Source organism: Pteropus vampyrus, unplaced genomic scaffold (assembly GCF_000151845.1).
Source record: "Pteropus vampyrus isolate Shadow unplaced genomic scaffold, Pvam_2.0 Scaffold14, whole genome shotgun sequence".
NCBI classification, from domain to species: domain Eukaryota; kingdom Metazoa; phylum Chordata; class Mammalia; order Chiroptera; family Pteropodidae; genus Pteropus; species Pteropus vampyrus.
The window spans coordinates 13,517,243-13,543,755 of NW_011888795.1; the positions used below are offsets into that span (position 1 = coordinate 13,517,243).

Genomic DNA, 26,513 nt, shown 5'->3' on the forward strand with positions numbered 1-26,513 from the left:
TAATTGATGACAAAAAGGAAGCATATCCCCAGTAAATAGGTATATTTGTTATCCCTAGGAAGAAAACTCATTGATTGTTTAGGTCTGTGGTAGGCATTATTCCCTGTCCTGTTTGAAGTTAGGAAGAGCCATGTGACTTGCTTCAGTCATTAAAATGTCGGTAGAAGTGTCATTTGTTACTTCTAGGTGGAGGCATTTCATTTCCAGTGCTCTCTTCTCTAGCCCTCCCTTCCTTTGTCTGGAGAGCTATCAAGACCCATAGCAGACATGAGACAGAAAGAAAAACACCTTTGTTGTGTTGATACGCTTTTGCAGTTGTTTGTTATTGAAGAATCATTAATTCTTCAATAATCACTGACTGATATAAGGGCTAAGTTCATACATTCCTTCATCCAAGGTCTGAGGCTAAAAAACAGAATCTTTAAAATCTATTTTCCATTATGTGTTTAAATTCAGTTATTTATTCACTTAACAAGCATTTATTAAAACCTACTATTTACAAGCTAACTGTGATAGCCACTATGCAGGGGACAATACGAAAATATGTTTTTAGTTACTTCTATGGCAGTCCTATCAGGCCACACTGAAAATCTATGGAATTTTGTTAGAACTGTAATTTTCTTGGAGTATTTTCATGTAGCAGTTCTCATATCTTACACCAAGTGGTGCCACATACTCAATGGTAACCATGGGAGCTACTTTTTTTTTTTTACAGTTTATTTATTTTTATTATGGTGACATCGATTAACGAAATCCAGTAAATTTCAGGTGTACAATTCAACAGTAAGGCATATCTATATATTGCATTGTGTGTTCATTGTCCATAGTTTTAGAGTGTTTACCTTTTCCAAACTTTGACTAGCACAAACTGAGGAGTGTTGCTTTTCCTGTTGTTGGCAATGGGAGTCAAAAACCAGAAAGTCATTGTGGGTGAAAGTAACATCACAGGGTGATCTGACTGTAAATTCCTAACTGGGTAGGTCATGGTGGGTAGTCACATCCCAGGCCTATAACATTTTAAGAAAAAGCTTATCTTTGCCTTAAGCAGGCTCCTTCCATTGTTAATATACATCTAGATTAACATACCTTTGAAATAAACCATATTCACCCTCAAGAGAACACATCTTAACTAGCCTATAATCCAGTCTCTGCTTTGCCTTCCCCCACCTCCAAGTAATCTTTCTTATGTTCCCTCAATTTCAAATGCATAAAAGAAACTGCAAAACTGTTATTCTCCTGAGCATTTGAATTTGAGACCTTCCTCCCTGGCATATCGTCAGTTTGGCTCAAATAAACTCTTATAAAAATTTTCTACAGGTTTGGATGTTTCTTATGTAGATATCATAATTATTTGTAATGCTTAATAATCACAATAAAAGTGGATGGATGGGTACTGTTTGGTGTGTTCCCAGTAGACTGTATGCTTTGTGAAGGTAAGCAATGAGTCTGCTTTGTTGACTGCTAATCTCCAAAGCCTAGCACAGTGCTGACCCAGAGAAATCACCTAATATTTATTGCATGAATGAAGGACAAAAGGAAATGATGTATGAAATTAGTACCACAGTGTAAATATTTGTACCATTTTAGTTCATTTTGTGTGTTCAAAGAATATTTAATAGTGAAGATTTATTTGGTAGGCATTCTTTCTCATTTTTATTCCCCACTCTCCAAATATATTTTGAAGTGTGAAATCTATTTTGAAATAGGAAAATTGATGTGGAGTCTAAAGGGGAAGGGTAATATCAAAAAAGCTTAGCTTAGTTATCCTTTGAGCTACAGCATTTTCAGGTATTTTGAAACCACTAAGAAAAGAAAAAAAGGATTTAAGGAGGAACATCATAAGGAATGCAGGTCTTGATTTTTCTGCTCTTCACAGATGTGACATCTCTTTGTTTAAGGATTTTAAAATGAATTATGTATCATTGATTTGCTCATAAAAATGAGGTTTGGTATATTCACAAGGTAGTTTATTTGGACAATAATCTCACTAAATTTATTGTTTCAAATTTTAATCTGCATGCCTTTTGGGTATTTTTCATGGCTTTCATAAACTTTTTCAAACACACACAAGAATAGGGAAAATATAAGTGAACCTTCATATACTTATCTCTCCAATAATTATCAAGCCATACCTTGTTTTCTTTCTTGTTAATTTTTTCCTTTTCCTCTCTCACCCATCTTCCTTCCTTCCTTTTTTCTTTTCCTCCTTTTTCTTAAGTATTTTAAGAAAATCCCAGGTCATTTTACTCTTACATACTTCTCTATAAAATATGGATTTTTTTTTAATGAACACAGTTTCATATTCACAACTAACAAAAAGAACATTAATTCCTTAATACCATCAGAGACACAAATTTCTGTATCACACATTTTTTTTTCATTTGGTTTGTTCATAAGATCGAACAAAGCTCATAATCAAACCTACTTTTCGTGTCTTTATAGTCTCAATTAAGCTGGAAAAACTCCTCCCAGCTTCTTTTATATGACTGATTTGTGGAAGATGAATTTACATTTTTTACTTTCAAATGTTTTAAATTGTGTTACAAACATAACTCCAAAGATACACACTTTAAGGAATCTGATATCTTTTAGTCTTTGCTACTTTACAAAAAGCAGGTGGAGTCTCAAAACAAAACAACCAGCTTTATCTTTGTAAAGGTTAAACAAAACCAAGATAGATTGTTGAACTGAGACTTCCAGATCCCTATCTAGCATATATCTTAACTTCTTTCTTATGAACTAAATCCTGATTAAACTGGAGAATAAAATGTGTCTAACTTTAAAACTATGTTTTCTAAGCCTCCCTTGAAGATAAGGGTGATGTTAAGACGCAGCTCTGTCCAAGGAGGTGTAGGGAGAGGTGGTTGTGAGGGTTCCGTTTTTTTGACTCCCATGCCAACAACACGAAAGCTATGCTACTGCTGTGCTAGTCAAAGTTCGGGAAAGGTAAACTCTCTGGATCATTAAAAGCAGCTCTCGTGGTTACCACTGAGTACGCGGCACTGCTCGTGTAAGACGTAGAGGTGCGCCTTCCAAAAGTAGAGGTAAAACAGTTCACCGAGGAAGAAACAGAGATGGCCCTTTAACGTATGGAATAAAAAATGCCCGGGTTAAGTCATAGTAACATAAATTCAAATTAAAACTATCCCCAGCTATCATTCCTCACTGTCAGATTGGCATAAATTCAAAAACCTGACAACAATCTCTTTTGGAGAGGTTGCAGAGAAATGAGTAATTTCTTGAATGCAAGTGATGCAACTGTTGGGGGAAGATTTGGACAATACTAGCAAAATTACAGATGAATTTACCATTCAGTTGATAAAGCTCAGAGATATTGTGGGTTTGGTTCCAGACCACCACAAGAAAGTAAATATCACAGTGGAGTAGCATGAATTTCTTGGCTTCCCAGTGCATACCAAAGTTGGGTTATACTATACTGTAGTCTATTAAGTGTGCAATAGCATTATGTCTACAAAACAATGTACATAACTCAATTTAAAAATACTTTATTGCTAGAAAATGGTAACTATTATCTGACTTCAACAAGTTGTGACCTTTTTGCTCATCGAGCATCTTGTCTTGGTGTTGATGAAAATGCAGTATTTGTGAAGCACAATAAAGTGAAGCACAATAAATGAGGTATGCTTATATCCAGAAAAAGTGAAATCACTATTTTGAAGAGATATCTGCACTCCTGTATTCATTGCAGTGTTATTTATAATAGTCAAGGCATGGAAACAACTTAAGTGTCCATCCATAGATGAATGGATAAAGAAGTAGCATATATGTGTGAAATATTAATTATTCAGCCATAAAAAAAAGAAGGAAATCCTGCAATTTTCAACAACATGGATGAACTTCCCCCTATGATTTCTTCTAGAAGTTTTATGGTTTCAGGTCTTACATTTAAGTTTTAATCTATTTTTAGTTAATTTTGTGAGTGATATAAATTAAGGGTCCAGTTTGTCTTTTACATGTGGATACCCAGTTTTCCCACCACCATTTATTAAAGAGACTATCTTTTCTCTAAAGAGTATTCTTAGCAACCTTGTCAAATATTAGTTAACTTTGAATGCATTTGTTTATTTCTGGGCTCTTGACTGTGTTCCATTAGTTTATGAGTCTGTTTTTTTACCAGTACCATACCATTTTGATTACCATAGCTTTGTAATGTAGTGTGAAACCAGGAAGTCTAATGCCTTCAAGTTTGTTCTCTCTGAAGATTGCTTTGGCTATTTGGGGTCTTTTGTGGTTTTACACAAATTTTAGGATTGCTTTTTCTATTCCTGTTAAAAAAATGCCATTGGAATTTTGATAGTGGTTGCATTGACTATATTATATATAGAGATGGCTTTGAGCAGCATGGACATTTTAACAATATTAATTCTTTTGATCCATGAACATGGGATACTTTTCCATTTACTTGTGTCTTCTTCAATTCCTTTCATCAACGTCTTATAGTTTTCAATGTACAGATCTTTCACTTCCTTGGTTAAATTTATTCCTATGTATTTTATTATTTTTAATGCTATTGTAAATGGAATTGTTTTATTTGTTTTTCAGGTAGTTCATTGTTTATTTGAGATCTTTTTTTTTTTTAATGTGTACATTTATAGGTAGACTTTTCTCTTTGAATTGCTGTTGTTGAATTATAGTTTCATACCATTGTGGTTGGGAAAGATACTTGATATAATTTCTCTTTTTGAATTTGTTGAGACTTGTTTTGTGGTCTAATATATGATCCATCCTAAAAAATGTTTCACGTGCACTTAGAAAGAATGTATATTCTGCTGCTGTTGGATTAAATATTCTGTATACATCTGTTAGGTTCATGTGATCTATGGTGTTCAAATATACTATTTCCGTATAATTTCTCTGTCTAGATCTATTCATTGTTTAGAATGGGGTATTAAAGTCCCCAAGTGTTACCATTTTGCTGTTTATTTCTCATTTTAGTTCCATTAGTATTTGCTTTATATGTTTCCCCTGCTATCTAAAAGTAGAGTTCTTTTTGTAAGCTGAAATGGCATAAAGCAAAGAGTATCCCCTACTTTCTGAAAGTTTGTGTTATGCCACTTCACTTTTACGAGAGATCTACATTAGTACCTGTTTTCACTAACTGAAATAAATCCAAGGAGGATTTTTAAGCTTTTGCAAAAAAAAGCCATTACTTCAATAAGGTATATTTAGGTCCTCCAATGTTAGGTCCACAAATATTTACAATTGTTATATCTCCTTGACAAATTGACCCCTTTATAGTTATGTAATGACCATCTTTGTGTCTTTTGATTATTTTTAGCTTAAAGTCTATTTGAGCTAAAGTCTATTCCTGTTTTCTTTTGGTTATCATTTGCGTGGAATATCCTTTTCCATCTCCTCACTCTCAACCTGTGTGTGTCCTTAAAGCTAAAGTGAATCTCTTATAGGTAGCATATCATTGTTTTTCATTTTTTTTAAGTCTATTCATTTATTCTATGTCTTTTGATTAGAGTATTTAATCGATTTATGTTTAAGGTAATTATTGATAGGTAAGGACTTACTATTTCTATTTTGTTAATTGTTTTCTGACTGTTTTTTAGAACATCTGTTCCTTACTCCCTCTCTTGCTGTCTTCCATTGTGATGTGATGAGTTTTTATGGTTGTATGCTTTGACTCATTTATCATAATCTTTTGTGTATCTACGAAGATTTTTCCTTTGAGGTTACTCTGAAGCTCAAAACATATAAAACATCATATAGTTATCACATCGTATTTTTAGCTAATAACAATATTTATTGATTGCATATCATGTGCTGTCATTTATGGTACTCACTGGAGAATACAAAGTGGAATAAAAGAAAGCCCATACCGTGACGACCTGATTGTCTTTTGCGTTGGACAAATGTTACCTGGGCTTGGGAGTGTGGGGTGTGAAGTGCTTCTTGGAAGATTAGTAAGAATCAGCCATGTGACAAAGAAGGAGAAGATTGTTGTCCAGAGGGAATGCATATACAAAGGAAAAGAGAAACACACAAACATGATTTTTGTATTCCTGGAAGAAATGGTTAAAATTGAAGTTGGATGTGTCTTTAGACTGGGAAAATGGACAAGGACCAGGTCTGGAAGGGTTTTGTTTGTCTTACTAAGGAGCTTAGACTTTATTCTGTAGTGAATAGAAAGCCATTGATAAGCAGTGGCATAACCATCAGATTTTCAACTTAATGGTGACTTCTAGCAACAACAGTATGGATGTCTCTTTGAAGGTGAAGAGGAGAATTAGAAGCATTGCATTTTTCTAGGAGACAGATGATAAAGACTTTGAAACAGGGCAGTTGTGTTAAGGACAGAGGAACAGGAAGTATTTAGGAGGTAAAATTGTCAGAACTTGGTGATAATAGAATGTTTGGAGGTGAGGAAGTGGGAATGGTATAGAATGAATTCCCAGGGTTTGGCTTGTGTGACTGATTAAGAAGTAGATTAATCGGCATAGGGAATGCACGAGGGGAGCAAGTCTGGTGGCAAGAGAGGATGATTAGGTTTTGTCTTGTTGAATTTAACATACAAGTAGGATTTCGTAGGCACGTCTAAGACTTTGTAGAAGGACTGGGTCTGGGGATATACATACATATATAGTCAGCATTCAAATGTCATGGCTTATATGCCTAGCATGGGAGATGCTATGTCAGATTTAATCATTCACCGATTCCTATTCCAGTGTATTTTCTGCTATTAACACTGACAGGAACCTGTTGCAAGTGATAGACATTCAATTTAAACAATCTTAGGCAATAGAATATTGGTTCACAATAACCAGGAAGGAGCAAATACAAGTTGTGGCAACCTGAGAAGTGGGGGGAGGGGGGATCAACAATATTTTAGAAGCTGGATGTAGATACATAAGAGTTAACTAACTTAGCAGACCATAGAAACCTGAATTCTGTCAACATTCTCCAGTCAGAGATCATCAGGAACACACTTGGAGTTAAACAAAGTTATGTTTACTTAGTTTTCTGATTTTAGTATATGTGCTACTGAAGTGAGCACTTACTTAGTTTTCTGAAGCAATGGAGAACACACCCCCGAGGAATCTTGGAAGCATTCCAATAAAGGAGAACTGAGAAGGAATTCTTATAGGGTTAGGTTTGTGATGCATGATTCTACGAAGGGATCAGGGAAGTGGGTTATCATCTGTAGATGGGATATGTTGAGAAATGGGGGAATTTCAGCAATTGTATATCTCAAATCATTTTTGGGGGGAGACTGAAGGAACCAAACCAGGCTGGGGATGTTATTGATAACAAAGCAGCAATCACTTAAAAGACTATTAGTCATTTTTTGCAACTGTGATATGGCCTTGTATGGAAATACTATTTATGTGACCTTGTCCATGTCCCTTGGAAACATTTTTACATTCTATTAGGAAAATCACAGTCCGATTACCAGCAGGGCTGATTTTCATTTTCTTAGATTAACTGCCTGCTAGAGGGTAGTTAGATCTAAGAAAGCACGCCAATTTTTACAGCAGCATCTTGGAAAGGCTCAAATTAGACACAACAGGTATGAATATGAGTGGGACTGAAATTTTGAGAAAGTCTATAGGAGCATGAAAGTCTGCAGAAGAAAGCAGATAGGTCTTACTATGGACTGAATGTTTATCTCCCCACAAACTGCATATGTTGAAATCCTAACCCCCTATGTAATGTTTTTAGTAGGCGGGGGCCTTTAGGAGGTGATTAGCTCATGAGGGTGGAGCCTTCGTGTTTGGGATTTGTGCCCTTATAAAAGAGACCCCAGAGAGCCCCCTTGTCCCTTCCGCCATATGAAAACACAGGGAGAAGGGACTGCTGTTGTGTATTATAAGCCTAATAAAATGATTTAACTTAAAAAATATGTACATATATATTATATTACTTTGATATGAGTAAAACATTATTTTAAAATCATAATAACTGAAAAAGGAAGGTAGGTGGAAATGACTGAAACCATGAAACAATCTCTCTCTCTCTATCTCTCTCTCTCTCTCTCTCTCTCTCTCTACCCCACCCCCCTTCCCAACCCTTGTCATGCATTTGATTCATTTTTCCTCACAGTTATTGGTGCTCAGTGGGGATGGAGGGACTAGGGAGCGGCATGGCTACTAGTAGACACACCTCAGCTAGGGATGGCTCCCAGCAGTCTGGACTCATTATTCTCACAGCTTTGCTGATTGAGAGCAAAGGATGCTTCCTCCCAACTTTAGTGTAAGAACAACTTAGACATTTCATTCCATAGCTCTCTTCTGTATCCTTGCAGGCTATTTTGGTGTCTTTAGGACCCTTCCTCCCAATGTACACATACTTAGCGATTATGGGAATATCTGTAAATAAAGATTTTATTAGCTTGCATTTGAAAATATATTTCATTTTCCAGAACAACTTGGAATCTCATAATACTTTGAGTGATAGCAGTTGTTATTACTATTTTGATGAGATGATAAAAAGGAAGCAAGTATATTAGTGACTAGTTTTCTTATACATGTTAAAAACACCTGCTTACGTGATACCACATCTTTTTAGTCTAGTGATGCTCCCTTCTTGGCAGTTGGTCTTTGCTATTCACTTGAGGTTTTTCTGGAAATGCAGAATCTTCAACCCAGAATCTGAAAATCATTGTGTCAAAATCTGATTTAGTTAGTCTGGAACCTGGGCTTTTAATTAATTAATTAATTAATTAATTAATTATTGCTCCCCAGGTGACGAGGTTGTTAACTAACAAAATGAGCAAATTATAATTTTATTCCTCCTTGTTTAGTATTTGTGACTGAGTTAACGAACAGAATCAATGTTTCTCAAAAATTTGTGTGCATATAAATCACTTGGCGGGGGGGGAGGGTTTTCTTTTTTAAACTTTTTACTCTGAAATAGTTTTAAATATACAGGAAGCTGCAAAGACAATACAGAGAGGTCCGGTGTACCCTTCATCCAGTTTCCCCAAATGATTACATTTTGTGTAACTTTAGTACAGTATCGAAACCAGGAAACTGACATTGCTACAATGTGTTTGTATAGTCCTATGCCATTTTATCACCTGTGAGGTTCCTGTAACCATAACTGCAATCAAAGTACAGAACTATTCTATAACTACAAAGAACTCCCTTGTACTACTCCTTTAAAATCACATGTACCTTTTTCACCCATACTTACCATTTAACCTTTTGACAGTCACTAATCTATATTCCATATCTGTATTTTTGCCATTTCGAGACTGGCTTTTCTCACTCTGCATAATGACCTGGAGATCCATCTAAGTTGTTGCATGCAGCAAGTTTTTTTTCTCTTTATTTTGAAATAATTATAGATTCACAAGATATTGTATAAACAGTACAAAGAATCCCTGTGTACCTTTCACCTAGTTTTCTTCAATGCTACCATCTTAGATAACTATAGCACAATATCGAAACCAGGAAATTGACACTGATACAATCCACAGACCTTATTCAGATTTCATCAGTCTTATGTGCACTCATCTGTGCGTATTCGTGTCTGTGTGTAGTTCTGTGCAATCTTAACACATATAGGTTCATGTGAACAACATCATAATAAAGATTCAGAACTATTCCATCACCACAAAGATCCTTGTGTTACTGCTTTATAGTCACACCCGTGCCCCTTCCATCTCTACCCCGTCTCAAACCCCTGGCAACCATTAATCTGTTTTCCATCTCTATAATTTTCTCATTTCATGTACATGGAATAATGCATATGTAACCTTTGAGATTGGCTTCCCCCTCGACCCCCGCACGCAATATAATGCCCTTGAGATTCATCCAAGTTGTTTCATGTATCAAGATTGTTCCTTTTTATTGCTGAGTGGTATTCCATGGTATGGAGGTACCACATATTGCTTAACCATTTATGCATTGCAGGACATTTTGCTTTTTTTCCAGTTTGGGGCTATTACAGAGAATTCTATTATGAATAATCATGTACAAAAACTGTATTTAAAAAAAACCCAGGCTTTAGTCTGAGTAAATCAGGATCTCAGGAGTAAAGCCCAGGCATCAATATTTTAAAAGTTTTCCATATAATTCTCATGCGCATCAAGGTTTTAGAAATATGCAAATTCTGCAAAAATAATTTATTAGTAACAATTATCATTATTATGCACCTACCAGGTGCTAGTCATTGTACTTATTTAAACCTCTTAACAACCCTATGGTGTGTATATTACTATTCTCCTTTTATACATGAGAAAACTGAAAGGTGGGCAAATGGATGAAGGTAGTAGAAAGGCATAAACTTCCTATTACAAAACAAGTAAGTCCTAAGGGTGTGGTGTATAGCATGTTGCTCATAGTTAATAATACTGTATTGTATATTTAAAAGTTACTAGTCTACGGCCATGCCACTCTAAACATGCCCAATCTTGTCTGATCTTGGAAGCTGAGCAGGATCGGGCCTGGTTAGTACTTGGATGGGAGACCACCTAGGAATACCAGGTGCTGTGGGTGTTAAAAAAAAAAAAAGTTGCGAAGAGAGTATTTATAACTATGTGGTGATTGATGTTAATTAGACTTATTGTGATCATTACACAATATATACATATATGAATCATTATGATGTACATCTGGAACTAATATAATGTTATATGTCAATTATATCTCAATAAAAACCAAAACTATCTTTTCCTTAGAGATACCTGTTAAGTATCCTATATCTTAAATTAATTGTGGTTCAGGAGAGAAATTTTAGTAGATGTTTCTTTTTTTAATTCAAGAAAGTATTTTAGGATAAGACTTTAAAGAATCTTACAGGGGGGAAAATCTCACAACTCAAGGATTATAAAGAAAAAAGGTTTTTGTCTTTAAAACAATATTTTATACAATTAGGAAACAAGTGAACTTAATTACCGTGTGAATAATTCAGAGAGGCAAATTAATTGCAATAGGAAAATTTTCGGTCTAGTGTGGTCCTCTATATCCATGCAGTTCACGTGATGTGTGAAAAAACTTCTGTGTGGGGATGGCCACATTCATTGACCAAGCTACCTTAGTAAAGTGTGCGGACCAGAAGGAAGTAAGGAGATAGACTCAAATCTCTTCGAGTAGATTTTTGGAGGGGCTGTTTCAGTGCTCAATAATACCAAATGCTAGGGATGGTAGGGAGCATGATGTCCATTGAATACCTTAATTATTGATCCATTGTCAGATGGCTAGAGAGAGAGAGAGAGAGAGAGAGAGAGAGAGAGAGAGCAAGCACAAATGATAGCTTCAGCCTGTGCCTGGGAATTTCAAAGTTTGAGCCTGTCTGATCTTTCCTTCTTGACTGCCTGTCCTATGAAGTTTGGACTTGCTTAGACAGCCCTCATAATCAAATAAGCTAATTCTTTGTAATATACCACACACACACACACACACACACACACACACACACACACACACTCACATACACACATACATACATACAGAAATGGAAAGGATTAGTGGGAGGAACAATTTTGAGAGTGGGAGTCAGGATTCTCTTTGGATATGCTGAGTTTGAGATGGTTTAGGCCTCCAAATGAAGAGGTCAGGTTGGCACTTAGATGGCTAATAAACACAAGGGCTGGTAACATAAATTTTGACAGTCATGAGATGCTTATTTTAAACCATAGATGTCATGAAATTGGATGGGATCACCAAGGAAGAAAGTATATGTAGAGAAAATGGGGGGAGCCATGACTGAGCCTAAGATGGTCCAAGACAGCAGTGGAAACCAGAAAAGAACATGAGAGAGAAGCGGTCCCTGAGGAAAGAGAGAACCAGAGGAGTGTCATGTCATAGAAGCCATGAGAAAACCATGTTTCAAGAAGGGAGAGGCCACACGAGTCTAATGCTGGTAAACTGTTGAGTACATTGGACCTGATAATAACAATAACTAAGTGTTAATAAGATATATTATGGCGCACTTTCATAAAATCTGAAATGTCAGTTTTGTCTTTCACATGAGACACTGGGAGGTAGTTATTGTCATTAACATCTCTTTTCTTAATGAGGAACCTAGGCTCCCATAGATTTTCGAGAATCGCTCAAGATTAAAGTAGCTAGTTATGGCAGACTGGATTAGAACTAGATTTCTTCATTCCAGCTCAATTCTCTAATTCTAAATTCTGGTTGGCATAGGAATCACATGCAGAGATTTCTAAAAGTACAGATACTTGGGACCCGCCCCAAATATATTTTATCAAGAAACTCTGGGATAAGGGCCCGGGAGTGAGCATTAAAAGAAAATAACTACAACTGACAAGAGGCCAGGACTGAGGATCACTCAGTCTCAGCAACCTTTAAATTAGATTGCCTAAATTTAAAGTCTACGCACGGTTTAGTTAACCTAGTTCACAAAGGTCAGCTGAAACTTCTTTGTGCTTCCTCAGGGTGGAAATGCTAATTACCTCAATATGTTAATGCCTCACTTCAATCTGCTGAAGTGTTTTCTTATAATTAGTCTCCTGCTTCTGAATGGAGAAAACATCTCCCGAAAGACAGGTTTTTTTTTTCCTTTGCAATTGAACTTCCAAATTAAACTAGTTGTCTCATCAGGTGAATTTCCATGACCAAGTCCCCCACGTTGAGAATCACTGAGTATAGTGAAAGGTGGAACTGATGGGAATGTGTGGAGATAGTCATCTGTAAGTTTACAAAATAAGGATAGTGTCCGAAATATCAGCACTTTTACGTTTTACAAAAGAAATAATTGTGCTTTATGGGTAACTGAAAGCAAGGACTCAAACTTATTAAATTCTGAAGTGCTTTTTTAAAAAAAATTAGCAGCTTGTTCTCACATTTTCAGCCCTTCTCCAAGAGGTCCCGCTGTACCTCTTCCTGGGAGCAGTCAGTCCAGACCAGAGCAACCACAGGCTTTACCCTACTTAGACCCTCTTGCATTTGCCTATCATTTGGTATTTTGCAATGTCTTTTCTCTCCTCTTCCTCTAAGAGCTGACTGCACATTAAAATAATCTGTGCGCTTAAAAACAAAAAAGTTGATGCCTATGCCCCTACCTCCAGGAATTCAATCTCCTCAATTGCTGCTTTTATTGCCATGCGTTTGGACTTCTACGGTAGCCTCCCCACCTTTAGTCTCTTATCATCCATCCTACATAGTCCTCACAAGTTAATCTTTCTAAAAATGACCTTTGCCTCATCACACATGTACAAAAATTAACTCAAAATGAATCAAAGATTTAAATGTAAGAGCTAAACCTATAAAATTCTTAGGAGAAAACAGGTATAAACTTTGTCACCTTGGATTAGACAATGATTTCTTAGATATGACACCAAGAGCACAAGGAATAAAAGAAAAAAAAGATAAGTTGGGCATCATTAAAATTAAAAACGTTTGTGCCTCAAAGGATACCTCATTTCCTATAGATGGGAAGAAAATTTTCCCACAGGTTAGAAGCAAAATATATCTTATAAGAGACTTGTATCTAGAATATATAAAGAGTTATTACAACCTAATCATATAAAGAGAAATAACTCCATTTAAAATAGGCAAAGAAGAGTCATTTCTCCAAAGAAGATAGACTATGGCCAATAAGCATATGAAAAGATACTCGAGAACCTAAATCTTCGGGGAAATGCCAATCAAAACCACAATGAAATATCACTTCGCAGATAAAAAACAGATAATAACAAAGGTTGGTGAGGATGTGGAGAAATTAGAGCCTCATACATTGCTGGTGGAAATGCAAAATAGTGCAGTAGCTTTGGAATGGTCTAGAAGTTCCTCAAAAGTTAAACATGGAGCCATATGATCCAGCAATTTCACTCCTAGATATACTTACCCAGGAGAATTGAAGATCTGCGTTCACACAAAACTTGTACCCAAATGTTCAGAGCAGCGTTATTCATAATAGCCAAAATGTGGAAACAATCCAAATGGCCATCAACTGTTGAATAGATGAATAGAATGTGATGTAGCCACACAACAGAATATTATTCATCAATAAAAAGAAATGATATACTGATACATGCTACAACATGAGTGAACTTTGAAATTATTATGCTAAGTGAAAGAAGCCAGTTCCAAATGACCATATATGTGTGATTCCATTTATACGAAAATAGGCAAATCTATGAAGATAGAAAGTAGATTAATGGTTGTCAAGGTCTGGAAGGGGAAGGATTATTGAGTGACTGATGGTTAGGGATGTGAGTATTCTTTTTAGGTTAATGAAGATATTCTAAAGTTGATTTGTAGTGATGGATGCCCAACTTTATGAATATACTAAAAGCCATTGGATCATACACTTAAAAAAAAAAAAATGGCCTTCTGAATGTTCAAGTGCCTTAGCATGGCTTTCGTAACTATCTACCATTAGGGCTTCTCCTCTGTTCAAACTTCAGTTTTATTTCTTTTTATTCTCCTCCCTGTATAACACTAAGTGACAGCCAAACTGGACTTTTTAAGGTTTCTTTAACAGGCTTTGTACTTTCCTTTCTTCTTGTAATGCCCCATTCACCCCTTCTGCCTGCCACACCTCATCTTCAAAAGTCCAAATGAAATGCCTCCTCCTGCATCTCTGCCTATCTCAATGACCATAGTCTTTTAAATGCTCAGTTACGATAGAATATCGTAGAGAACCTTGTCTCTCTCCCACATTCTTATTCCCCAGGTTGCCTCCACTTAATTGCTTCCACCTTCTCTTCTTAATTATTGCAAAATATGTAAGAAATATGGTCAATATTACTTTTTTTTTTTTTGAGGGAGGAGAGTTGAAGGTACAGCTTTATTTTTCATTTTGCTTAAGCTGTTTTAAGAATGTTCATGTGTTGAATAATGGGAATCTAAAATCTGACCATCAAGGTCAGGTTGCCCCAACCAGAATATACCTGAGGTGAGGGAAAGCTGGGGGTGAGTGAATCAGGATTCCAGATGTCAGCTTGTAAGAACTCCTCCTTTTTCAAGTGAGTAGGATGGAAGGCACACAGAGACCATACTTGAGCTGGGAGTTCTCCCACACCATCTGTTGCTGGCCTCATACAGTGGCCTGTGCGCCTGGTTAGAAGAGGCTGTGGGCCATTCCCAGACAAGACAGAGAAGCAGGAGAACTGCCCCTCAGATTCCTTTGCATAGAGTGTCCTCCTCTTCCTTCACTGAGCTTGAAGAGTAAATTCCAGGTGATGGTAATAAAGTTCAAAGGGGAACTAATTGTCCTTTATCACATGTGTTAGTTTTGAAATTAGAATTCTAAGAGAGAAAGCAAGAATACAAAACTCTACTCAGGCATCAGAAAGAATATTTGACATATGACGAAAACTTGAGAATTCCAGAATTGTTTTGGTTGCATTTATTTTCGTACTCTACATGTTCCTAAATTAAGATTTTGGAAAATTATGTAAGTCTCAGGTTAAAGTAGTCTAAACTGAAGTTTGCCCAATCCCAAAGCATTACAATTTTTTAAATTAAAAATTACTTAAGTATTACATGCTGTAGTAACAAATTCCAGCACTGAGGAAAGAAACATCCTTCAGTATCTGGTTTGTATGTTGTGGCATTTAGCTCATCTTCTCTTATGTTCTGTACAACAGAGAAGCAGTACGTATAGCATGTGTAAAGAGTGTGGGCTTTGGGGTTGGATAGACAAATCCAGATGCTAGCCAGGGTGTTTTCCCTCGGGCAAATTACTTAATCTCTCTGAGTCAGTTTCTACATCTGCAATCATCCTGAAAGAACTGTTTATGAGACTTAAATGAGATAATATTTAATGATTTAGTGTTTGGCACTTGGTTAAGTTTTAACGATTGAGAGCAAACTAAAGAAGTACATACAGATATTCTCTTCTTTACTTAATTATAAGTCCTTTTAGGACAGCAACCACGTTACCATGTCTCATTCAGTTCCCACGATGCCTAACAGTATAGTAGAAGCTCAATAAATGTTTTGTTGAATGAATGAATGAATGAATGAGTGAATAGATAGATGAATGAGTGATGATTTATTGGCATCCTTAATATAAACGAGTAATAAATTTTTCAACAGTAAGATTTTGTTTTGCATCTTTTTTTTTCCTACATGGTTTCCTTTTTTCCTGAAATCATTTTGTTTGTTTTATTTGAGATTTAAATGAAGCTTTATATACTCTGGATGCTTCACTTTGCAAGTGTTCCCTCCCCACATTGGGAAGTAAGGCAGTAACTATTTTCTTTTCCTGCCTAGTGATGGAGACTCAGGGGACACAGGATTTATACGTCACAGACTTTGCAGTGAAATTAGCATTAGAATGTTTAGGCATCACAGTAATAGAATTAATTCCTTTTTAAAAAATTCTGCTAAGTCCTCTTTTCTTCTGCTTTTCTTTCATGTACAGAAAATCTATTAGATAAAAATCTCCTCTAAAGTTCTTATTTCTTCTCAAAGAAAGCACTTCCCACATGAGAAATTGTATTCCCAATAAGAAATATCAAAAGAAATAAATGATCCTGGTGAAAGGCTGAGGTAGATGATCAATGGTGTCATTTAGCTTGCCACAGCCCCCCTTAAAAATTTTTTTATTGTAAAATATTGCACATTTGTTCAGAAATATGCGTCAACTTATTTGCACAGCTTAACAAATATTTATAGAGCAAACACCCATGTAACTGGTACTCAAGTTAAGAAATTAAACATTGTGAGCACTTCACCCCAATCCATGTATCAATTTCTGATCCCAACCCCTATCCTCTCCCTAGAGGTAATTATTATCTTTCTTTAAAGTTAGTCTTTTTCTTGCTTTTCTTTATAGTTATATCACATATGTGCAATGCGTGCAATATCCATAAACAATATTGTGGTGTTTGTGCTTGTTTTAGAACTTTATATAAATCATACTGTGCACTATATTTTTTTATATCTTGCTTTTTTCTTTTAGCTCAAATTATGTTGTAAGTTACCTAATTGTTGCATGTAGTTGAAATTCATTAATTTTGTTACTGAGGGATATTCCTGTATAAATATACTGTATTTTTTTAGCTATTCTGCTAGAAATGGATTGCTTCTTATGTACATTTTTATATATGTATTTTGGTTTATATGTACACATATTTCTCTAAGATATATGACCAGGAACATAACTGCTGCATCACTGGATATGTATATCTTCAAATTTACTAGATACTACCAATTTTTTTTCAAAGTGGTTGTACTGAGTTACAGCCTTACTGGTAATGTATGAGAATTCTAGTTGCTCTGCATCTCTATCAACACTTGGTATTTTTTTTTTTTTTGAGCAATTCTGGTGATCCAGTATAGTATATATCATTGTGGTCAAAATTTGCATTTCCATGATGACTAATGAGATTTAGTACCTTTTCATTAGCAGTTTGGACTTACTGTTTTGTGAAGCAACTGTTTAAGTCTTATTCGTTTTTTAAATTGGATTGTATGCCTTTTTCTCAACAGATTTGGCCTGTCTTTCCTTTCATGAGTAATAAAGGTAGATGTTGATAGAAAGTAGAGTTCTGCGGTTCATATCCAACCTTTCTGAAATCTGCCAAATGCATTTCAGGTTAGTGTGTGTGTATACGGGGGGAGGAGTGTATTTAGTCAGTTCTACTTTTTAGATGTTACTTCCAGCGGTTCATGAATTTGCTGCCCTTGAGCCTGGGCATGTGACTTCTAGTAAGATTTGAGTAAGTGCCATCAAGGGAGGGCTCAAGAAGATCACCCCCCCACACACACACACCTGTTATCAGGAGATCGTTTAATGGAGGACATCAAAGGTCCATTGCTTGGGAAGGCCTCCAGTTAATTATTACTAGAAGCGGAGGACAGAACATGGCCTGTTAAATTTCCTACACTGGTGAGTCCCTTTTAATCAGTGCTTTGAAGATAGGTAAATCCCATTAGTCCTATTAGTTCATCTAGAAACTAATGTTTACTTGGAAATGAGCCAAATGAGAAGGGGATTTTCTGAAACCGTCCCCTGGGGGAATGCATCTTCCCTTCCCCTAAATAAGGTAAAGATAAAATGGAGGATAGAGAGGAAAGTAGGAGAAAGTTAACTGCAGTTTTTAATAAGCTGCTGGAGCACTTCTGCATGTCTTTAAATATTGTTTTAAAAGAGCTCATGGGCTGATTCTGCAATATAATGACTGATAATTTCTACATTCGAACATTTTTTTTTTTAATCTAGAGGATTCATCTATTTGTTTTGTATTGTTTTTCTGAATAATACTTGAGCTGGTTAGAATTTTGCAAAGCATTATTCCTGAAACAAATATGGAATTACAGCTTTTGGTAAGCTTTACATGGGCAGGGGTTTGGTTCTCTCGTATTCACAATTATTTTTCCAGAGCCTAGAGCAGTGCCTGGTACCTGGCAGGAACTCGAATATTCATTGAGTAAATGAATGAACAAGTGATTTTTTTTTGGCACTGATGGGTATTGAAAGCTTATAGCCTAGTAACAGAAGGAAACAAAGACAATCCTTATTATTTTGTGAACACATGCAAGTACACACACTCACTACTTTATTTTGACCATGTTTATGACTTTCCAGGGAAAGAGACACAAAATTTCTGCCCTTTAGAAGATAGTGCATATAAATAGCTAATGAATATGAGAATAGTTTTATAATCATAAAACACAAACAATGAACTTAAAGGTAAGGTTTTAGTTCTGGAGGTAAAAACTTCTTTTCCCCATTTCTATTTCTTAAGAATCTCTGATGAAGAAATGCCTAATATTATAGGCTGTCTCAAAAATTATGCAAAATATAAACGTTGTTTCAACACAGTTTACTTGAAATTATAATTTAATTCATTGCAAATCAACACATTCTTCACAGCATTTTTTGACTGTTGGAAATAACCTCTGAGGAAGGGAGTCTGTGGGTGGGGCAGAATCATCTTAATCTTTGTGTTCTCAGGATACATCACCTGCTACAGGATAGAACTCAGTCATGTTGGTTGAAAGCATGAATCAGTCCTATAAAGAATTATTGGAGGAACTGAGGATGATTAACTTGGAGAAGGAGAAGTCTTTGGAGAGGAGACAAGATTGCTATCTTTGGCTATTTAAAGGCTTAACCTGTGGCAGAAGGAAAGCTGAATGCGGACACTGTGGATGTTTCTAATAGGCAGGTCTTTATTTGTCATATATTAACGGAGAAACAACGTGATCTTAAAACCAAAAACAGAAGAGAAGAAAGTTTTATTTCTTTTCTAGTTTTATTTTTTCCCAGGGCATTTTTATGAGGCACCTCATTTCCCTCTATTATTCACTCCCTTGTTTTCTCCAGGGTTCACTGAGCGCGTTCCCTGATTCAGCAGTAAAACTCCAGGCTCTCTATCAGCATATCTGCTTCTTGGGAAATGACACTTCTCTCTGGGTCACTGCTTACATATTTCAAGGCATAAGATTCCATGGCTACAGTCAGTAAAGAGTAACACAGTTCTACCTTCCTCTTTACAAATGAGATCTAAAGTCATGTGGTAAGACATAAATCAATTTCAGGACTACCTAAACTTCCATAGCACTGCTCCTGAAGCACCGGTGTCATGTTGCTAAGGACTCCTAACAAATCAATGTGAAAAGTTAGTCTCTGTAGACAGCACTGAGTCTGTTGCCCTTGGTGCTATTTGTGCATTATCTTGTTACTAATATGTGTGGTAACTTGGATTGAAAATATTAGTCGTACCTTGATTTTTGTTTGGATGATAATATCTCAATTATTAGACTATTACACATTAATCTTTTCTACTTTAGTTTCAAGCCTCATCCCCTGTTTGAAAAATGCAAGTAATTTAAGAGAAGTGCTATGACTTAGAGACATAGATTCAGAGCAGGATTAGAAAGTGTCCCAACTGAAGTCTGCCTCTGATTCCTTATATAATCTCGGGTAAATTGCCCAACTTGTTAGCATCTCATTTTTTCTATCCATGAAATAATGTTAAAAAGATCTCTGATATCACTATTAGTAATTTTTTTTTCCTGATATATCTCCTCAGGCAAGGGAAACAAAAGAGAAAATAAACAAATGGGACTACATCAAACTAAAAAGGTTTTACACAGGAAAGGAAACCATCAACAAAATGAAAAGAAAACCTACTGAATGGGAGAAGATATTCACCTATGAGACATCTGATAAGAAGTTAATATCCAAAATTTACAAAGAACTCTTACAACTCTACACCAAAAAACAAACAATCCAATTAAAAAATGGGCAGAGGACATGAATAGACATTTCTCCAAAGAGGGCATACAAATGGCCAATAGACATATGAAAAGATGTTCAATGTCACTAATCATGAGAGAAATGCACGTTAAAATTGCAGTGAGATACCACCTCATACCTGTCAGAATGGTTATCATCAGTAAATCAAAAAACGGATGTTGGTGAGGAAGTGAAAGAAAGGGAACTCTCGTATACTGTTGGTGGGATTGCAAATTGGTGCAGCCACTATGGAAAACAATTTGGAGGTTCCTCAAAAAATTTTAAATTGAACTACCTTTTGACTCAGGAATTACACTTCTGAGTATTTATCCAAAAGAAAACCAAAACACTGATTTGTAAAGATCTGTGTACCGCTATGTTTACGGCAGTGCTATTCACAAGAGCCAAGGTATGGAAGCAGTCCAAATGTCCATCAATAGATGATTGGATAAAGAAGTTATGGGTCATATATACAATGGAATATTACTCAGCTGTAAACAAAAGAAATCTTAACATTTGCAATGACATGGATGGACCTACAGGGTATTATGCTGAGGGAAATAAGTCAGACAAAGACAAATACCATATGATTTCACTTACATGGGGAATCTAAGGAGCAAAAGGAACAAACTAAATGAAAACAGACTCAGAGATACAGAAGACAATCTGGTGACTGCCAGAGAGGAGTGAGGTTGGGGGCCTGTGTGAAAAGGTGAAGGGATTAAGAAGTACAAATTAGTAGTTACAAAATAGTCACGGGACATAGAGTACAGCATAGGGAATATAGTCAATAACGTTGTGATGGCTGTGTGTAGTGCCAGTTGGGTGTTAGATTAATTGGGGGGATCACTTTATAAACTATGTAAATGTCTAACCAATGTGCTGTATACCTAAAACTAACAGAATAAAAATTAAAAAATAATAATGTTAAAAAGAGAAATTTAACATATTCTTCCTTTTGAAGGATGGAGATATGCTTAAAAATTCTTGGCATGTAAATATTAAATTGTCCCCCAAAATAAATAATATGAAAATGATTAACTTTGAGTCATTAAGTCATATTTAAAAAAAATCTTCATTCATACGTCTAGCTTTTTTTTGTGAACAGGGCTATGTGGGAACTGGGTTTGGGGCACTCAGTGGCTGTGAGGTTTAGAGAGTGAATCACGGTGAGGAAGCAGGAATCACCATGGCGAACTCATCCAAGGAGAGAGAGGGCTGGGCTAGGAATGTGGTTAGTTTGAGGAATGACCCCCAAAATGCCATTAAATCCACCCCAGCAGCTCATCAGGTTAACAGTGCCCCAGTCCCCATGATGTGGTGGAAGCTCGGGTCTCTTCACTCTGATCGAAATTTTTAACAGCCACAAGGACCAAAAGAGGAAACCAGGACATGAAGTTTTTAGCACAAGCATCAGTTCTTATGAAGAGTCAAGTTGAGAAGAGGTTTAAGTGGTCATGGGAAACATGTGGCTTTGTTAAAATGAATTAGCTATTTATTTACATTTTGTCCTTGACACAACCCAGGTACCCACTTTCTCACTATGCACACTCATGTCTTTTTCTCCCTTTACTCTTCTGCTTTTGCCCTGACAGTCTTTGTAATGATCATCGTTGACCCTTGAATAACATGAGTTAAACTACGCAGGTCCTCTTATGTGCAGATTTTTTTCAATAAATATACAGTCAGCCCTTTTTTATCTGCGAGTTTCACATCCGCGGATTCAACCAACTGCAAATCGAAGATGGTATTTTCCATGGCAGTTGGGAGTCTGTGGATGTGGAAGGCCAACTATGCATTGCTCTCTGCCACTATACACAAGAGACTTGAACACCTGTGGATTTGGGTACACACAGGGGTCCTGGAACGAATCCCGCATGGATATCGAGAAACAACTGAGTTCTTGTGGAGTCAAAAGTTATATGCAGATTTTGGACTGTGCCAAGGTCAGCGCCCCTAATCCTCATATTGTTCAAGGGTCGACTGCAGTTATATTCTAGGCTTTTGAAGTTTCATGCTCTCAGGATGTAAGAATGTTGAAAGCCGTAATTTAGACTGAGAAAGAAGACATGTCCCCCTTTTTTCCTGGGTATCACTGTAGACCATGGAGGCAGATGAGAAGAAAACACTTTGTGGTAGGAATAAGCAGCCCTTGTAGATACTTAAGTCACCTGCTCCATGGTCACTGGAGCGTCTAAGGTCAGAGCCACAGCTCACTACTGCCCAGGGTCTGTGCTTTGGGAGCGGATCTGGAAGCTAAGAAATCTTCCTTTGATCTGCTCGTAATTGCTTTCTAAAAGTGCTTCCGGATACACAGGAATGTGGCATGCAGAAATGCCAGAGGCATCTGACTTTGGGCCTGCTGCTTCTTTAACATGAGGGAAGCTGTGGATGGCAAGCAGGATGGATAGAGATATTTTATTACTCGACTAAGTTCCCACAACCCCTCACATATACCTTTACTCCTGAACCTGTCGCGCATTGTTATTTTTTTATAGCTCTGTCGCCAGCAGGATAGATGAATGCCTCTGGCAGTATTGCAAACTCCCAGGGGTACCATTCACAAGGTCAATGGTGCCTCCTGGAGGTGTGCAGTGCACAGCCCGAGCAGCCCCTCTGCAGCAGCTCTCCCTAGGGATGGGGTGGAGTAGGTGGTTAGTGGTTGGCCTTGTGCACCTTTTATCCTGGCATTTGGTACATGGAAGGTGCTCAACAAATATTTTTTGAATGAATGTCCTTAACATTTATTCTAGTTTATTTAATCCAGGTTCCTAATCTTTGGATCTTTTCATCTAGTGAATTATCCTATTATTATGAGGTTCCCCCTGCCCACTCTCATCCAAGGGAGTGCTTCGGTTTTAAAAGATTTATGCTATTGATGTTTCTTGTGCATCCAGCAAAACTTCTAGAGAGGTGAGCCTTACACATTAAGAGATCTGGAGTATTCAGGTTGCTTGATGCCACTGCGGTCTCTCTTGCTGGGGTGACTGGGCCTAGAGGGCTGGTTTGTTACGCATTCTACCCACTTCTGATGCTGAGAAACAACTCAGTGACTTTCTGGCCTCATTTTCAATGTCACAGATGTGGCTCTGGAAAAGCAACTGTTTATATCTCCAGAATGTAATCATGTTGAATTGAGATCACAGACAGCTGCAGCAAAATCAACCAGAAACAGATACACAGTATGCAAACCAAGTGGGAATAAATTCCAACCATTTTCCTTATTTGAAGTATGGAGCTGGGGAATGGGATAGTGGGTGGGTTATCTGTCTTAAATTATTCTGATTTCTCAAATTCATACATCAATGAGAAATTTAGCCTAAAATGCTAATGGTACCTGGGTGGGAAAGCTCCCTAATTGTGCCCTCGCCTCTGAGTTTTTTCAGTTCAGGTAGATAAACAATTATTGAGCACTCACTGTGTGTCAAGCTTGGGCTGGCCTTCGGGTTGTTCACTTCCTGCAGATCCTTTCACCTCACGTGGCAAGCCTTAGGTTCTAGGGGAAAAGAAGCCATCCTGTTTTTATGGTTTTGAGGAAGTCGAACTGCCTAGACCTGAGTTCAACTGATCTTCTGAATTGTTCAATTCAAAAGGAACATAAAGTCATAAGGAAAATCCTTTTCTCCTGTCAAAGCCTGGCTTTCAAAATCTACCATGCTGCAAAAACCCCCAAATCACATGTTTAGATGTCAGAGACTGGATAATGAGTCTTTTTCGCTGGACAGTCTTGTTGTAAAAATCCCATCCTCTCTTCTCTCTGCCTAACTGCCCCCAGGGAGCTGTGTGTCTCTGCCTGACTTGAGAGAAGATCACACGTGTGGAGATGCAAAAGAGGAAAATCAATAAATATATTTAAAAAATATTTCCTGTACTCAGCAAAGAGGCTCAGCTTCCCAGAGGACAGAAAATATTTCATGGAGAAAATGAAAAGAGACCCAGCACCAAGTGTTAGGATTTGAGAATGTGGGGTTCCCTCTAATTTCCCAGGCAATTTGTGCCATTGTCTTACATTTGACTCCTCACCCCATCTATCTCAGTTACCTCACCCAAAATGGAAGCACAGCAGGGTACATACCAGGTTCGTGAAATCGAGCTTCTGTAATTCTCTTCTTGAGGAGCAAATGGAAATAAATTGTGCTTATTAATGAAGGGTTAGTAAGAATAGATAGGCCATGCTCTAAAACACTATCTGCAAAAGGGTAAACTAGGATCTAGTGTTTGGAATCCAGTCTAGGATTATGACTTGAAGGTTTCTTTTGCAGCTTCCCACTCCCCTCCCCCCATTCCTTTTTTTAACTTGGCAGGGAAATATGGCCTAAATATTTCAACTCGGATGAACCATATAGGGTAACCCATGAAGTTACTGATGGTTTTTGTCCACATGGCTGCAAAGCCAGGCACCTAATTGTGTGCTCTGTAAATAATCATGGTGTAACATGTCCTTAAAGGGAGGCTTGTTTCCTTGCTGCCAAAATAATGTGTGATCATTTAACTTTGCCAATATTGGTAGAGAGTTATTGGCTTCAATTTATTATTAATAATTGGCACAAAGAGCAAATTTTGATTTTCTGCTCCATAAATCATTAGGCATTTAAAGATGGGTTCTCCTCTCTTCATCTTCTTTATAGTTTGTCACTGGGTCAAGTTTCTTGTAAAGGAAAGCAGAAAATAGGAATATTTTAATATTTTGGTGAAACTCCTTTCTTTTATCTAAATGACTTAGAAATTGACTCTTTTTCAGAGACAAATGTCAGAAACTTCAGTCCATCTAACTTCAGCAAAGAGTGAATTTATTGACTTATATGACAGAGAGGTATAGCCAGGAGTATATTAGCTTCAGGTACAGCTGGATCTAGGAGTTTAAATGTCATCCAGCAATTTACCTCTCTCTACCTTTCTGCCTCTCCTTAAGGCAGGTTTCCTTCATGTGGTAGGCAAAATGGGTAACAACAGCCCTAGGCCCATATTCTCTGGGTTAGCAACCTTCAGTGAAAATAGAATGTTTCTCTTCCATCGTTGTGACACTGCCTTCAGAGAAAACTCTCATTTGTTCTGCTGGTCTCATGCCTTCATCTTTGAACTAGTCTCTGTGGAGGAGGAGGATGGATAGTGAATGTGAATTGGACAGTCTGGGCCACGTTCTTATCCCTGTGATGGAAATGGCAGGTACTAACCTGAGAAAAAGTTCCTTTATGTCGAATTTGCTCTAATTCAGTCACATGTCCACCCTAGAATCACACACCTGACCAAGAGAGTATGATGCTCTCTTGGCCAGGCCTGAATCACCTGTGTCCCCTCTGGAGACAGAGACATAAGACAAATACTGAGAAGGAAGGAGGTAGTGCACTGGCAGCAGGAAGAATAGAAGTTGGCAAAGCTAAAACAAAAAAATATTAAGAGACTTCCACAAAGGCTGGCGTTTCTTGTTTAAACCTTTAGGTTGGATTTATTTTCTTTTTTTATGACAGTATACTGAGACCTCTGGAATCATAAGTTTACCCTGGTTACAAAAACCTATATTTATAGAGTGGTTTTGATTTTACAAAGTTCTTCCACTGATCCTTATGATAATCCCATGAAGTTTATAACTATTCTCATTCTATGGGTGAGGAAACTAAGGTACAGAGAGGTTAAATAACTAACCTCACATTACAGAACTAGCTACCAAGGAGCTAGTGCTCAAAGCTAGGCTGTTTGACTCTATGGCCCTTGTATTTTTCACTCTGCCCTGTGAGAGAGAAACAAGGCTCAACAAAACAGTTCTAATGTGAACAAGAGCAGAGTACAGATTCAGGAGATAGTTCAGAGGAGTTAGCAACAGACTAGTGACTCACTGACAGTGGGTGGAGGTGGAGGTGGTGGTAAAGGAGAGGAGATGACTCAGCTTTCCAGCTTGGGTGACTGATGGGGTGGATCCTGCTGCCATTAATTAAGATAGAACTCACAGACTGAGATAATTCCCAGCCTTTTAGGTATATCTTCCCTTCCCATTTCAGTTCTTGAGCCACTCCTGATGAGACTCAAGTCAAAATCACCCCCTTTTTCCTATGCTGTTTCCTATCTGATGAGATTCCTTCTTCTGGGCCTGGGAGCCAGCAGTCTAGTTGGACCTAGCTTTATGATGGTCCAGTGGTCTAGCATTTATGTCTTCTCTCAGAGTTCCTCTGGGACTCGGGTTCTTTTGTTGCCAATTTGGAACCAGGGCTTGGTGACCCTGGGACTGAATCCTGCTGCTTGGGTTGGCTGAGTTTCAGTATAGCTTCCCCTCCTTAGTCCTAGCAGTCTGATGCTACCTTAAGGGCCAGTCCAATTTAACTCCTGCAGTCCCCTTCTGTCTGACTTTCTGGCATGTTGATTAGGGCCACACATCACATGGACAA

The 26,513-nt window shown here is 37.2% G+C and overlaps 1 protein-coding gene and 1 pseudogene across 1 annotated transcript in view; both read left to right on the top strand.

Annotated features, from left to right (window-relative positions):
* KCNMB3 (potassium calcium-activated channel subfamily M regulatory beta subunit 3) overlaps positions 1-26,513 on the top strand; it is a 50,436-nt gene that overhangs the window by 4,093 nt on the left and 19,830 nt on the right. The gene's annotated exons all lie outside the window — the stretch shown is intronic.
* Positions 10,351-10,469, top strand: LOC111734233 (annotated as a pseudogene).